A 14,044-nucleotide genomic window follows, 5' to 3' on the forward strand; every position below is an offset into this window, starting at 1 on the left:
CAGGGAAGAGATGGCTGTTTTATGAGCTACACTGCCCACCTCCAGGGACCCCAAGAAAAGGAAATCATGAAGTAGAGTGAGAAAGATTTTTCTGATGATTTAAACAGAGGGGAGAAACAAAGTTTTTACTCTAGTTAGAGAGAGAGCTTTATCTCTTCACCTTTTCTCTTAGAAACAAAGCAAGTTGGGAATATAAGCCCATATTCCTTGCTAAAATATAAATTTCAATTTTCTAGGTATATGTAAAGTGTTACCTGAATACTTAGTGACTATAAATGTGTCCTTATTTTATATTCAGCCATCATTGAAAGTGAAGTTAAAAAATTGTAATTGATAAGAGCTGTTTTATAATGATGTAATTGTTTAACCCAGGAGTAAGAAATAATCTAATTCAACAGACTCATTCTACATATAAGGAAACAGGCACAGAAAGATTTTTTTTTCTAAAGTGTAATCAAGGGGACACAGATATATGTACTGATAAATCAAGGACCAGAGTGCCAACTGTATAAAACTAACTGATAAATATGAAACCAAAAGCTACCTTAAATGCCACGCCATAGACCACTCTTACAAATCTTTGCAATATACTAATGATGTAGACAGATATTATTTTATCCAGTTTTTACAAAAGAGGGTGATTAAGTAATAAAAATCAGCACTTCTGGGGCACGTGGGTGGCTCAGTGGTTGAGCATCTGCATTTGGCTCAGGTCGTGATCCCGGGGTCCTGGGATCGAGTCCCACATCAGGCTCCCCACGGGGAGCCTGCTTCTCCTTGTGCCAGTGTCTCTCTGCCTCTCTCTCTCTCTCTCTGCGTCTCTCATGAATAAATAAATAAAATCTTTTTTTAAATCTTTAAAAAGATTTTTAAAATTTATTTATTCATGAGAGAGGCAGAGACACAGGCAGAGGGAGAAGCAGGCTCCATGCAGGGTGCCTGATGTAGGACTCGATCCCGGGTCTCCGGGATCACAATCTGGGCCGAAGGCAGGCACTAAACCGCTGAGCCACCCGGACTGCCTGAATAAATAAAAAATCTTTTTTAAAAATCCGCACTTCTCCTGAACTCATAAGGCAAATGAAGAATAAAATAACTTAATTTTTATCAGTGCTTCCGACGCGAGATTACACATACTTAACATTTGACAGTTAATTATACATTCAGTAATTATAGGTTGAGATATATACCTTGTATATATACAAAGTGTTGGGTTAATTTTCAATAGAAAAGCATTTTCCTCTTAGGGTAATGAGGAGTTTTAGATGAGGCCGCACAACTATAGATTCTTAATCATATTCCCAAGTAAATAAAAATGAAAATATTTAAGGCAAGAATTATGCAAATTTTATATGACAACAGGCCTTCAAGACAGTTTTTTGCTGTTGTTGTCAATATTAATGACATCTTGCAACTTGTGTCTTAGGTAGCGGGCAAGAAGCTTTCCCTTCTCACCAAAACTGAGCAAGCTTTCCATTGCATCCCCATCTTGGTCAGGAACAATAAGTAATGTGCCCATTTTCACTCACATTGTTTTATGCACTATGAAGTCATTTGAACCTTATGGTCTTCTTTCACATCAGCAGTTCTGACAGGAGACTTTTCTTTGAATTTTGCTGCTTAGGCAAGAGTCCAATATTGAAGCGGTAGACGAGAAAGCATAAAAATGAATCAGGAAAGCTGAAGTGTCATTTGGGAGAATGGCAAAAAAGAAATACAGCATCGCAAATCAAAACAGATTGAGGGCTTAAAATCAGTGGTTGAGCAGACCTTTCCACGTGGCTGTGAGAACTGACTTACCCCAGGAATTGCCACCCTGCAGGAGCTTCACCTGTCACCTGCAGGCTTGCAGGAGCTTCATTAAATAACCTCCCATCAGGAGGCTCTGACTGTACCTTGGCCATGTGCTGTGTTCAGCTCTCCACGCTTGGGGAAAGGATACAAAGGAGTGTGAGAATAACCCTCTGCCCTTTGGGGGTTTATACTTTAAGTTGGGGTGAGGAAACTAAACAGCTGAAATAACCAGACCACAATTTCAATGTAAAATGTCTTAAACAACTCAAGCCATGCACCATGTTAACCTGCGCTCTGCTTTCTCTCCTTAGAACATAATGGCGATCCCAGGCATGCTCAAAGCCCATGGTCCTGTCCAACATGCCAATGCCCTTCTGCTCCAATCAGTTGGGTTGTATATTTACAGGGTCAGTTGTCAGGTACCAAACTGTTTATCCCATCTGTACTTGTCTTTACAATCATGCAATTTAATTATTTTTGAACCTTTGAAATAGAAGTGTGAAAAGCGCATTTTCCTTGAAAATTAATTTGAATTACTTTGGAAAGACGTGATCAAGTGGGGAATTTAAAATATTGGTTTTGACTTGGGTGTGGGCAAGACAATTGAGAAGATTAGAAGAAACAGGATAGTAATCTGGAAAGATACTTCACTCAGTTGGTCTACGTCAAGAGTCAGCAAACTTTTTTTCCTAAAGCGACAAATAGTAAATATTTTCAGTTTTGTGGTTCACATGGTCTCTCTTGCTGCATAACTCTGTCACTGTAGCTAGAAAGCAGCCATAGGCAATATGTCTAAAAAATGGGCATGGTGGTATTCCAGCAAAATTTTATTTATGAACACTGAAATTTGAATTTCATGTAATTGTCTTATACAATATTATTCTCTTGGTTTTCCCGACTGTTTGAAAATCTTTTTTTTTTTTGACTGTTTGAAAATCTAAAACCTGTTCTTAGCTCACAGGCTGCACAGAAACAAAAGATGGGCTAGATTTGGCCCCTAGATCTGGTGATCTGTGCATTGTTAGGTATCCTAAAAAAAAAAAAGATATGAATTCGAGATTGCTACATTGAAAGGCATATGCATTTTTATTTTCAGTTATTTAATTTCACTTCATACAGTATAGCTATGGTATAATTTTGACTATTTTTAATAGCTATACATTAGATCATCAGTACACCCTAGAAATAATCACAAGTCCTCCCCTAGGATTTCTGATCTAGTGTCTACTATCCCCTTGTTCTTCAAATGTCCCCTTGGTCAGGACATGTTGAAGTATCTGAGCTCTGGAATAAGACTTTTGATTCATCCCCAAGGAGCTGAAATAAATAAATAAATCTTGTTTGCCAAAGATAGCTTGTGGCTTGGGTAGTGGAAATCTCTCATTTGTCCTGGCCTCTCACTGTCCTTCCAACTTGGAAAGCTATTGAATTAGAGAAAACTGCAATATCTATCTCCAGTGCTAGAACAACTAAGAACATTCAGTTTAAATCAAGTGTCTTGACAGTTCTTTTTCCCTATTATTTTGCTTTTTTTATATAATTTGATTCTATTTTTATCAAGTGATAATTAGTATAAAGTTTTGGGGTTCTTTTTTAAGATTTTATTTATTCAGGAGAGAAACAGAGAGAGAGGCAGAGACATAGGCAGAAGGAGAAGCAGGCTCCCCATGGGAAGCCAGATGTGGGACTCGATCCCAGGACCCCGGGATCACTACCTGAGCCGAAGGTAGACACTCAACCACTGAGCCACCCAGCTGTCCCTAGTACAAAGTTGATAATGAAAAACAGCTGTTTTACCCCATCCCTCCCCATCTTTCCTTCCTCTGCCACCTTACTCACTCCCTGTACACACGTCCCTTTCTTTTATCTTCCCGATTCCGTCATAATTCCTCGTAAAATCAATACTTAGAGTTTCTGCTACCCTAGTTTTTTAATTTGATGGTAATTTCTTCCCTCTGAATGCCCATACATCCATAACTACTTTTTTAAAATTCATACAATAAGTATTTTCTCTCTCTACAGTCATGGAGTTTTGGGTTTCATTTATTTTGTTTTTTGTTTTCTTCCATTTCTTGCATTGTCACTCATCCAAATCTTTTTGTTCTGTCCATTGTGATCTTTTTTTCACATAAGAGGTTTTCTTTAAATGTTTGGTGACCTTTGGCTGTCTATTTAGATTTAGAATTGAGGCACCAAAGATCTGTTTGGAAACTCTGGGCACATGATGGAGCTGGCATCACTGGAGGTGACTGGGTTGGCATCTGGCCATTTCATTGTATCTACCCATCACTCTTTCCAAAGAGACTCAGTCCAGAGAGAAATTCTCTCATCTGCCGCATGAAGAGTAAACATGTAAACTCTTGGTCAACAATCCTCCCTCAGGACTGGGTTTTCAACTGGTGGGAAGAAATACAAGAATCTGAAGGAGGTAGGCTCATTGAATTAAGTCTCAGACTCCACAGTAGGGACACATCACTTCTCACATTCCACTGGTGAGAACTATTTCCATTGCAATTCCTAACTGCAGAGGAGGCTGTAAAATGGAGTCCAGTTGTGCACAAAGGGACTAACTGTGGAAGAAGAGAATATGGCCAGTCTCCATCATATTCCTTACAGAACCTCAACTAACAGAAATAAAAAGTCTTTTAGTAGGAGTGAATTCAATGCCTACCATCAAAGAGTTTACAGTGTTACTGGGGAGAAAAGAATCCATATAAAAAATTGTTCTAAGGAGCCATAACAATACGCCAGTCTATGTGGAAAGGAATATAAGTATAATCAATGCAAGAAGAAAAATATCATATTGGGCCAGAATAACCAGAGAAGGCCTATACTTATTATTATTTTTGCCACTAATAATCATCATTTTCTTATTAGTTTTCTCACTTGCACACAGAGACAACAATCATCAGGAACAACTTCACACAGAGCATAATTTTTATCACCTTATTTATACACTAATTATATTAAATGATAATAGATGCCAGGATTATCTACCAATTAGCTTAATAACCATTTCATTCAGCATCTAGAGTAGCCATGGTTACAGCATTTGTTTCCTGTGTTGTCTTTTCCATGGATTTGAGCTTACACTTTCTTCCAATTTCAGTCTTTGACATCATGTTCCAAGAGAAATAAAATTTGTTTTCAAAAAGCAAACTGGAAGAAAAGGAAATAATGTGTTATAAGCTGAAAGGAAATATTAAGACAGTAGTTAAAGAATCTATGTAATAAAAAATTCCTAAAAGTAATACTTCTATTGGGCACAAAATAAAAGAGACACAAACATATCTAAAAATGTATAATAGAACTCCAAGTTATATTGGAAGGAAGGCATAGCATTTTTTTCAACTTATTAATATATTCAAGATCTCTGAAAACTCAAGAGGACTCCCACTTTCAGCTAAGATAGGATTATAGGAAACAAATTTACAATCTCATTTGAAACAACTTAAAAAAATGTGGGGAGAGAGAGAGCTTGATCTCTCTCAAGAGAGAGGGAGAGAGAAAAAAAGTATATGAAACCATAGTCTTCAAGATGCAAGACATCAGGTAACAAGGGACAATAAACCATAAGAAACCCAAACAAATGAGGTAGGACAACAACTATGAACTGTACTTAATCAAATTAGAAAATTTTGCAATTCAAAACATACCACTGTAGAAAAAAAGACAAGCTATATACCACGAGACAATATTTTCAAAGCATGTATCTGATAACTTGTATCTTAGAATACATAGAAAGTTCTCAAAACTCAACAACAAAAATACAGCTTAAAAATGAGAAAAAATTTGGAGCAGCCATTTTACAAGATATATAAATGGCAGATAAGCACATTGAAAGATGCTTAACATCACTAGTCATTAAGAAAATGCAAGTTAAAATCATAAAGTCACTATATATTTATTAGAATGGTTAAAATGTAAAAGATGACCATTGTTTAGTGTTGACAAGAATGTTAAGAAACTGCAGTCTGCATACATTGCTGGTGGGAATGCAAAATGGTACAACTAGTTTGGAAAACCATTTGGGATTTTCTTAAGATGTTAAAAAATATACCTATGATATGATCCAGCCATTCCACTCTTAAACATTTACCCAAAAGAAGAACATTCACATGCAAATGTTTTTTATGGTTTCTATTTCTAGTGATCAAAAACCACTCAAATGTCCATCAGCAGATGAATAGGCAAATACATCAAAGTTTATTTAATTGAATACTATTTAGTAATAGAAAGAATGAATATATGTGTATATACTCATTTGTATGAATGTCCATACAGTGTGTGGATATATATCTCCACACAGTATGGCTCTGTTTATATAAGACTCTAGAATATGCAAACTCATCCATAGTGACAGAAAACAAATTAGTGGTCACCTGAGGATAGATGAGGCAGGAGGATGGGATTGCCCAAGGGAATAAGGGAACCTTTGAAGGTGATGGATATGTTCACTATCTTAATTGTGGTGATCATTTCTTGAGTGTACACACAGGCCAACATTTATCAAATTGTACTCTTAAGTATGTGCAGTTTATTATGTGTCAATTATACCATTAAACTGTTAAAAATCTTAAAGGAACATTTTAGAGAAAACAGTTTGTCCATGTTTTTTTAAATTTTTAAAAATTCTCTCATTATAGCTCTCTCTAAATAATGTTATTATTTGAGAATAACCAAAATCAGTTTGCTGGAATATTAGAATCAGTTGTCTAGGTCATAACTTCAGGTGATTTTAATTAGCCCACAATTAAAAAACAAATTTAATAACTAACCGAGAATGGGAGCGCCCGGGTGGCTCAGTCGGTTAAGCATCCAGACTCCTGGTTTTGCCCTGATCTCACGGGTTGTAGATGGAACACCACCGCCTGGGGCTCCATCCTCAGCGGCAGTCTGCTCAGATATTCTCTCTCCCTCTGCCTTGCCCCCCTCATTTGCACACTTGAGCTTCTTTCTCTCTCTTTCAAATAAATAAATCAGTCTTAAAAAAAAAAAAAAGAAACATATAATGAAAAAACAAAGATTTTCATAAGTCAAGGAGAATATCTTCTAATTTGATACATCATGTGCCTAAGTTGAAAAACTCACTTCCTCAGAGAGGAAGAGGTTAGAAAGTATCAGAACAAATGTGATGTTCTAACTAGAATTCATGGTTGGTATTGCTCCCTTCCAAACTGAAATGAATTTATAATTTGGGCCTGTATACATTTGGGTTATTCTGCTTCAGAATTGAATTGGACCAAGAAAATGGGAAAATCAATAGAATGTGTGAGTAAGCTATCAGGAATCCTTCAAGAATTTTGTACATATTGACAAAAATGTGACCCCTGTGCTGTAAAAACTAGAGGATAAATGAGCAAGTATCTTTAAGATGAGCTGTAATGAATCACACAGAGCTGACAAAGATACTACAATTGCTTTTAGTTTCCAAATTAACCTAAACGTAAATGGGTTCTTCAGTTTTTAAAAGATGAGTAAACTGAAACATCAGAACACGATATGACGATATGGGATGTTTCAAAACGTTTTATAAAAAATTGTGTTCCTAAATATCATGTTGTCTTTTAAGATGAAAAGTATAACAGACTATTGCGTGTTTTTGATGGAGAGTCTCTGAAAGGCTATGATTACTGATCCATAAGATCTGTCCAAGAAAGTTTTGCTCCTGCGTAAGGAATTAATCTACACTGATTATTGATAAGGCCTTGGAGTTCACTGCTTGCAAAAGTAGAGCAATCGAATAAACTTTCCTTGACTTTACAAGCTCTCAGCTAAATTATTTCAGAATCTAAATGCATTCAAAAGCCAAACTCATCTTTACATATATGGAAAACGTGTAAAAACTCTTAGCTTTTACATATATGACATTTGTAGATTCATGAGGGACTTTTAAAGATCAGTTTCTGTTTCTGGGGTGGTAAAGCTCTTGATCCCAACTTCTTTGTATGAACAAATTACTTGGTAGATAAGTCAAATAATTTCCAAGGGAGTCAAGAAGTTAAAACATACATACCTAAAAATAAAATCTTGTTTTCTTTTCTTTGTAATTGTATAGCCATTAGATCATTTGTTCCAGTCATCAGAGCATTTTGCTCTGGGAAAGATATAGTATTTGAGGGGCACGTATTCACCAGAGAGACAAACAGAGAAAAAAAAAAAAAAAAAGCCAAGACATGGGAAATACAAGGAGAAAGCACTGAGTCATATTATTTGCTAAGTTTGAAAAAGAATTCATGTTCCCTACATCTGTTTGGCTATAATTTACAACTTATATTAAAAAAAAAACCTTTTTTTAAAAAAAGATTTTATTAATTTATTCATGAAAGACACAGAGAGAGAGGCAGGGACACAGGCAGAGGAAGAAGCAGGCTCCCTGTGGGGAGCCCGATGCAGGACTCAATCCCAGGACCCCAGAATCACGCCCTGAGCCGAAGGGAGACGCTCACCACTGAGTAACCCAGGTGCCCCTAAACCATAGCTTATGTGAACTATTCTCGTCATTGTTAGAAACTGTTGGCATCTGTATTGTCAGAGTTCATCAGGAAACAGAATTCAAATAATTTCCCGTGAAACACATTGGTGAAGGCTCTGGTAAAAAGGCAAGGGAATAGCCAAGGGATGAAGGGATGTTTGAGACCCCGAGGGACCAGCAAGGTGTGAAGTCTTGTCACTACGAGGGCTGCCATCATAGGAGGGAGCCAGTGAGGGCTGGAGCTTCAGAGATCAGTCTGGCAGACAATGTGGTTCCAGACCAGTGTTCGCCATTTCTTTATAGTTCTTACATCTACCTCAACCTCCTCCCTCACTCCAAAAATTAAATCTAATCCAAATTCTACCTAATAAATTAGGTAGAAATTACCAATGAAGAAAAAAGATTTTATCAGGTAGGGTTGGGTTGTTTGTTTTTTTTAACCCCTACCCACACCTCAAGAACCAGTTTTCACCCTCCGAGAATGCATGTTCTAGAGAGAGGCAGGGGCCATCAGAACCGTGGCCCTGGAGAGGGAGCACGGAAGGCCTCCAGGAAGCAGAGGAGTCTTTCGTCTAGTCCAAGGGTCAGCCCCCAGGGCAGAACAAGGTCGTGAAGGAGATGGAGGGGGACCAGCATGGAGATCTGAAGCATGGGACCAGAAAAATAAGTAACCATCCAAGAACTTTTCCAGATTTCTTAAAACTTAAATGAGGTGAATGGTGAAGGGCATGGATTTTACATCAGGAAGCTCTTGACTGAAGTCCCAGCTTTGTCCCTCTCCTTACGGCACAAGCTTAAGGACCATCTTCAAAACTCTCTGAGCCTCAGAGAGAAAATTGGGGCTATTTATATCCATTTCTGGCAGTCACTTTGACAATAAATTAAAATAACACATGCAGAGCACTTAGTAATGGGATCAGCTGGATAAATAATCCCCAAATGTGAATAATTTGAGAGCGCTCATCATCTAGCCTGCCTTCCTTTCATTCATCATCCCAAGTGCTTACCCCATAGTGCCTTGTGCCCTGTGCTGGGCACACAGAGTAAACAGGACAGAGACTCTGCTCCAGCATGCTTGTAGGCTGGGGGGCCCGGGGTAATAGTCCTCCTTGTGCGATTCAGAACATCCATAGTTGGACGGTTTGAAGGAAACTGGTTCACAAAAAGAATGGCCCTGGATACCACAGGTGACAAACAGTAACGTATCAGGTTATAGAGTCCTGTGTGACATCTTCTGAATAAATTTGTCCCCTGCTGAAGCAATCAGCCTCTAAATTCTCCAGCCCATTGCTTTGCCCACACCTTCATTCCAGAGGAGGATCATTAGGTGGTATCATAATTCTAACAAGGCTGGTGATTCACAAAACATCATTCCAAGCTTCAGACCTTGTCGGTAAGAGCGACTGAGCAGAGGACAGTATTTATTTCAGATGGTTGTTGATGGTTGAATGAAAAAAAAAAAAAAAAAAAAAAAAGCACTTAGTATAGAGTCTGAGTCTGGCTCAGAGTAAGTACTTAATGAAATCTAAATGTATTTCTCTTCAGGTGCCCGGAATCTCCATGACCTGATGCTGGCACTTGAGCTTGCCTCGTTTTCCATGTTTGACCCAGGAATGATTTTTAAAATTTCTTTCCTTTTTTTTTTTTTTTTTTTTGAGATTTTATTTTTAAGGAATCTCTACACCCAGCATGAGTCTCGAACTCACAAGCCCGAGATCAAGAATCACCTACTCTTCTGACTGAGCCAGCCAGGCACCCCAATTTAGTAGTGATCTTAAGTATCTATCTGTTGCATCTCATGTTCAGAGTTAATAACAGAGTATTTTAAAATTATCTAGAAAATGGTCAGCATAGATTTAGAGATGTATTTACTTTCACTTTTATAATTCAGTTGAATCTCTTTATTATAACTAATTAATCAACTAAAAAGAGTCGATAGAATGATCACCTATTGACCACCTATTATCGCAATACTCTTGTTGGTTTGAAAGTTTATTTAAGAGATAATGGGTACAGTTATTTTTAAGCATCTGACACAACCTTCAGGATTAGCTGCATATGAGATACCAGAAGTACATGAATGTAAAAGGATGGAAAATAATTTAAGGAGTGGAAATCCTTGACGTGTTTTAAAAAATATTTTAAGTTTGTAAAAACAAAACAACAACAACAAAAATTCAGCCTTTCGAAACAAATCTTTAAAGCCACCAATATAAAATAAAAGTAAAACCGGAAAAAGGAGCAATGCACAAAAATAAAAATTCTCCCAGAAACTGTTACCTACCTTGGGAAGCTGAGCGTTCTCTGTCATAGTTTTGGTGAAGTGTTCCAGGATGAATTAGACTCCTTTGCAAAAAAAAAAAAAAAAAAAAAGCCTTTTGGGAGTTACTTTAATGAGAAAAGAGTGCTCCTGGTAAAAAACAAAGGGCACAGATGAAGGCTTTTAAAAGTGCTGATTAAATAATAAAGTAACTTAAAATATAAACAAAATGCTTATTAAGTGGAAACTGGCTAGCTTTCAAGGTATAATTTAAAGCCCTTATCACATATTTTTCCCCCTGGTTGTAGGCGCCCTGACAAACTGCTCAGACAGGCTGCCCATGAGGGCTGCCCATGGGGCAGTTTATTTTTCCTTCTCACACCTGTGTTTAACCAGTAGCAGTTTTGCAAGCTTGGCTGCTTTCAAGGGAAGAAGATGGGAAGGATCTCCTGCGGACAAAAATACAATCAAGATAAAGAAACAAAACTGTTGCAATTTATCTCCATCCAGCCTTCCTTCCTGTAGAAAGCCATGAAATAGAAAAAGACACTATGGGCTCTGAAGGCAGAAAGTTCCAAAGGTCACTAGTCAATGGCCTCCCTTCTAACCAGACCCAGAAAGATGAAGAACAAGATAAAAGCCAAAGGTTTTCAGAAAAAAAACAGCCTACCTTCCTTTAAAGTAAACTTTGGGTCAGAAGTTATTTCTTATCAGGGATAGTTTTTTTTTTTTTTTTTTTCAGTAGGCCAGGGTTTCAACTCGAAAGGGTATTGTCTGCAATGTGTGTATTACTCTTAAAGGAAACTCATTTTCACTTGGAAAAAAAAAAACCTGCCTTTTAAAATGTAGCCCTTAAAAAAATTAAAAAAATAAATAAATAAAAATAAATAAAAAATAAATTTAGCCCTTAAATTGTTTTAATTTCAATCCTCTTGAAATGACTGGATCTGATAAATTCTTTTTGTGCATAACCATGATCTTCAACTAATGAAGTCAATTCAGTTCAGATTTCATAATTGCTCATAATCCCCAATCACCGCCTGCCTAAGGAAACATCCAAATAACAACTTCACCACCTCCCCACACACAGACATGTGCATCTTTTCGTTCTTGACATTTTGAGTTGTTCTAAATTCTGGGAGAGCCCCATCGCCACGGCATTTCCACGGAGAAACAGGGCACTGTTCTAAGTGAGGATTTGTTCTGTCTCGAAACATATATGCCATCCCACAAATCCTGGGTTTCCTAAGGGGTTTCTGGGGTAGAGGGAAGAACCCGCTCCTTATTAAAGGGAGGCTTCCTCTCAGAAAAAAAACGAAGAAAGGAGGCTGCCTTGTGTATGCTGCAGCCTCTTGGGAGTGTGTCCTTGAAACAAAATCAGAAGAGGTGCAAGTAAAAAGACTTTTTGATCAATTTTTTAAAACACAACTTTGTCAAGGTGTAATTTATGTACCATAAAACTTCACCCATGTGAAGTGTACAACTCTATGATTTTTAGTCACTTTACCAATTTGTGCAGTTACCATCACAATCTAGTTTTAGAACATTTCTTTTCATCCCCCCCCCACCCCCCAGTAAGGTTTCTGCCCATTTACAGTCAATTCCTGGGCCCCGCTCCAGCCCCCTATGAATTTACTTTCTATCTCTTGTCACACTTCCCTCTCCAAACCTAGAGGAGAAAAAGAAACCCAAGGATCTAACTACTAAACCCAAGCGTATGGTAGGATGCTACTTACTACTGTGGAACCCACCCTGTCAAGAGTCCCCAGGATTCTTAAGAAATGCAAGGGCGTCTGGGATCCCAGGCATTATCAGTTGAGTTAGAACAGAGTCAGTGAGGTCTTCAATATTTAATGATCTCTCCAGTTGGAGATAATAGACTTACAGAGTTACCAGGGATTTTGATAATAAAAGAATACCAAAGCAAGCCTTGTTATCTTAACTGAGGAAATGTCTCTGTGTGCAAAGTAAAGAAAAATAACCAAAAATTTCAAGTAAAAGGGTAAACTTCCAAACAGTCCCACAAAATTCAGTTAAATGTTTTCATATTTTTGCTTATAATTTATAAGAGATACACGATTTCCTCAAACAAATTATTTTTCAGTAAGATTGAAGTACAAAAGTTTCTTCTAAAATGTAGGGCGGTCCTTTTTCCCCCAAGCTCTCATATGCATGTTATTCTAATGTATTTTGAGTACAGTAAATATATCAAACTATCATGCTTTTTGTTGACAAAATATTTGTCTAACCACTTATTTCCTTCCCCCAGAATCTATGTATTTTAAGAAAGCTTTAGCTTTGGGTTTATCTTGCTTACAGCCTGATTTCCAGGTATCCTTACCTCTGGCTTCCCAGAACTTTACTAGGAATTTTACAAGGGGCCTTTTTATAGTTGAAAGAGAAAACTCCTTTGTCAAATGATGATGAGAAAAATAAAAAAAAAAAAAGAAACCTCTAGCCCAGACAGGACTCTAAATTTGGGGAAATCCATGGCACTCTCTCAACTTGAAATGTTGGTCACCAAGATTACTCATGAAGTTATTTTACACTGTTTGTAAGAACTGATATTTGCTGTGGTTTTTTTTTTTTTTTTTTTTAATCTGTGCGTTAACAAAAACAAATGTTAGTTTTGTGTCTTTGATGTGTTGGGCATTTTATAGACCATAGAGTTCTTTACCCCGTGGCAGTTAGAGGAGGTGGAACTTTTGGAGAAAACAAGTACTTGCAGAAATAAACATTTTGCCAGTAGCTTTCATAGGTTCTCAAAGCAAACAAGAGGTCGGTACCACTAACACGACTGGAGGGCAGAGCTTTGAGTTGGGGTCTCTTGGGGCTTGGGGAAGAAAATTGTAGAGTCCTCTTTTTGAAGATCTTTTAAAGCAAGTGTGACTTGGTCTGAAAACAGTCTGACGTGATGAGTTGCTAAATGCTAGAGTCTTTCAGCTCTGCCTTTAGAGGGAAAGAGGGAGAAACCTTAAATGGGAACCTTCCACATTCTTGGAATACATAACAATTGAAATATAAGGTGGGGGGGGGGGGATTGGCAGCAGGGGCCAGGGGAAGGGCATTCATTCTGTGATGTAACTGATGTCTACCCCCCAAAATGCCAAATCAAAGCGAGTAAGGGACTCCGGGAAGGAAGGCTGTAAATGGCCTTAGCTTTGGGGGAGCCCAACGAGATCTGTCTCCAGGTGTGACGGGCCTGGTGAACGGGGGCAGCGACTGGAAGCCCTTTCTCCCCCGCAGCCCGTCCAACTTGGCAGCGCTGAGCCCGTCCACGACTGACTGCACTTCGAGTGGAAACAGGCGCCCCAGCCGCAGCCAAGACGGGCTTCCCTGCACATTTTGAAAAGCAAAGTGCTCCTTTGTCTTTTTCCAAAAAAAAAAAAAAAAAAAAAGAGCTTCTCCTGAATTTCTCCCAGACCGTCCCGGCCCCCCGGAGAACTTAGTAGAAACTCATGGAAGATGCTTAGTGGAAGCTCCTTGAACGCTGGCTTCTTCCCGCGCTCCCCAGC

At 38.1% G+C, this 14,044-nt stretch overlaps 1 long non-coding RNA gene across 2 annotated transcripts; it reads right to left on the minus strand.

The window, feature by feature from the left end:
• Positions 1–2,684: 2,684 nt before the first annotated feature.
• Positions 2,685–10,652, minus strand: LOC140625419 (uncharacterized). 2 transcript variants are annotated; one of them, XR_012024759.1, is made up of 5 exons: positions 10,554–10,652; positions 9,572–9,672; positions 9,277–9,443; positions 6,573–6,778; positions 2,685–4,953 (listed from the first exon to the last, which is right to left on the minus strand). It is a non-coding gene; the product is annotated as an uncharacterized lncRNA (long non-coding RNA). The 2 variants fall into 2 exon arrangements; XR_012024760.1 differs by lacking the exon at positions 9,572–9,672 and having other exon boundaries at positions 10,554–10,630.
• Between the last annotated feature and the right edge of the window lie 3,392 nt (positions 10,653–14,044).

This window comes from Canis lupus, chromosome 36 (assembly GCF_048164855.1).
Source record: "Canis lupus baileyi chromosome 36, mCanLup2.hap1, whole genome shotgun sequence".
Classification (NCBI taxonomy): Eukaryota; Metazoa; Chordata; class Mammalia; order Carnivora; family Canidae; genus Canis; species Canis lupus.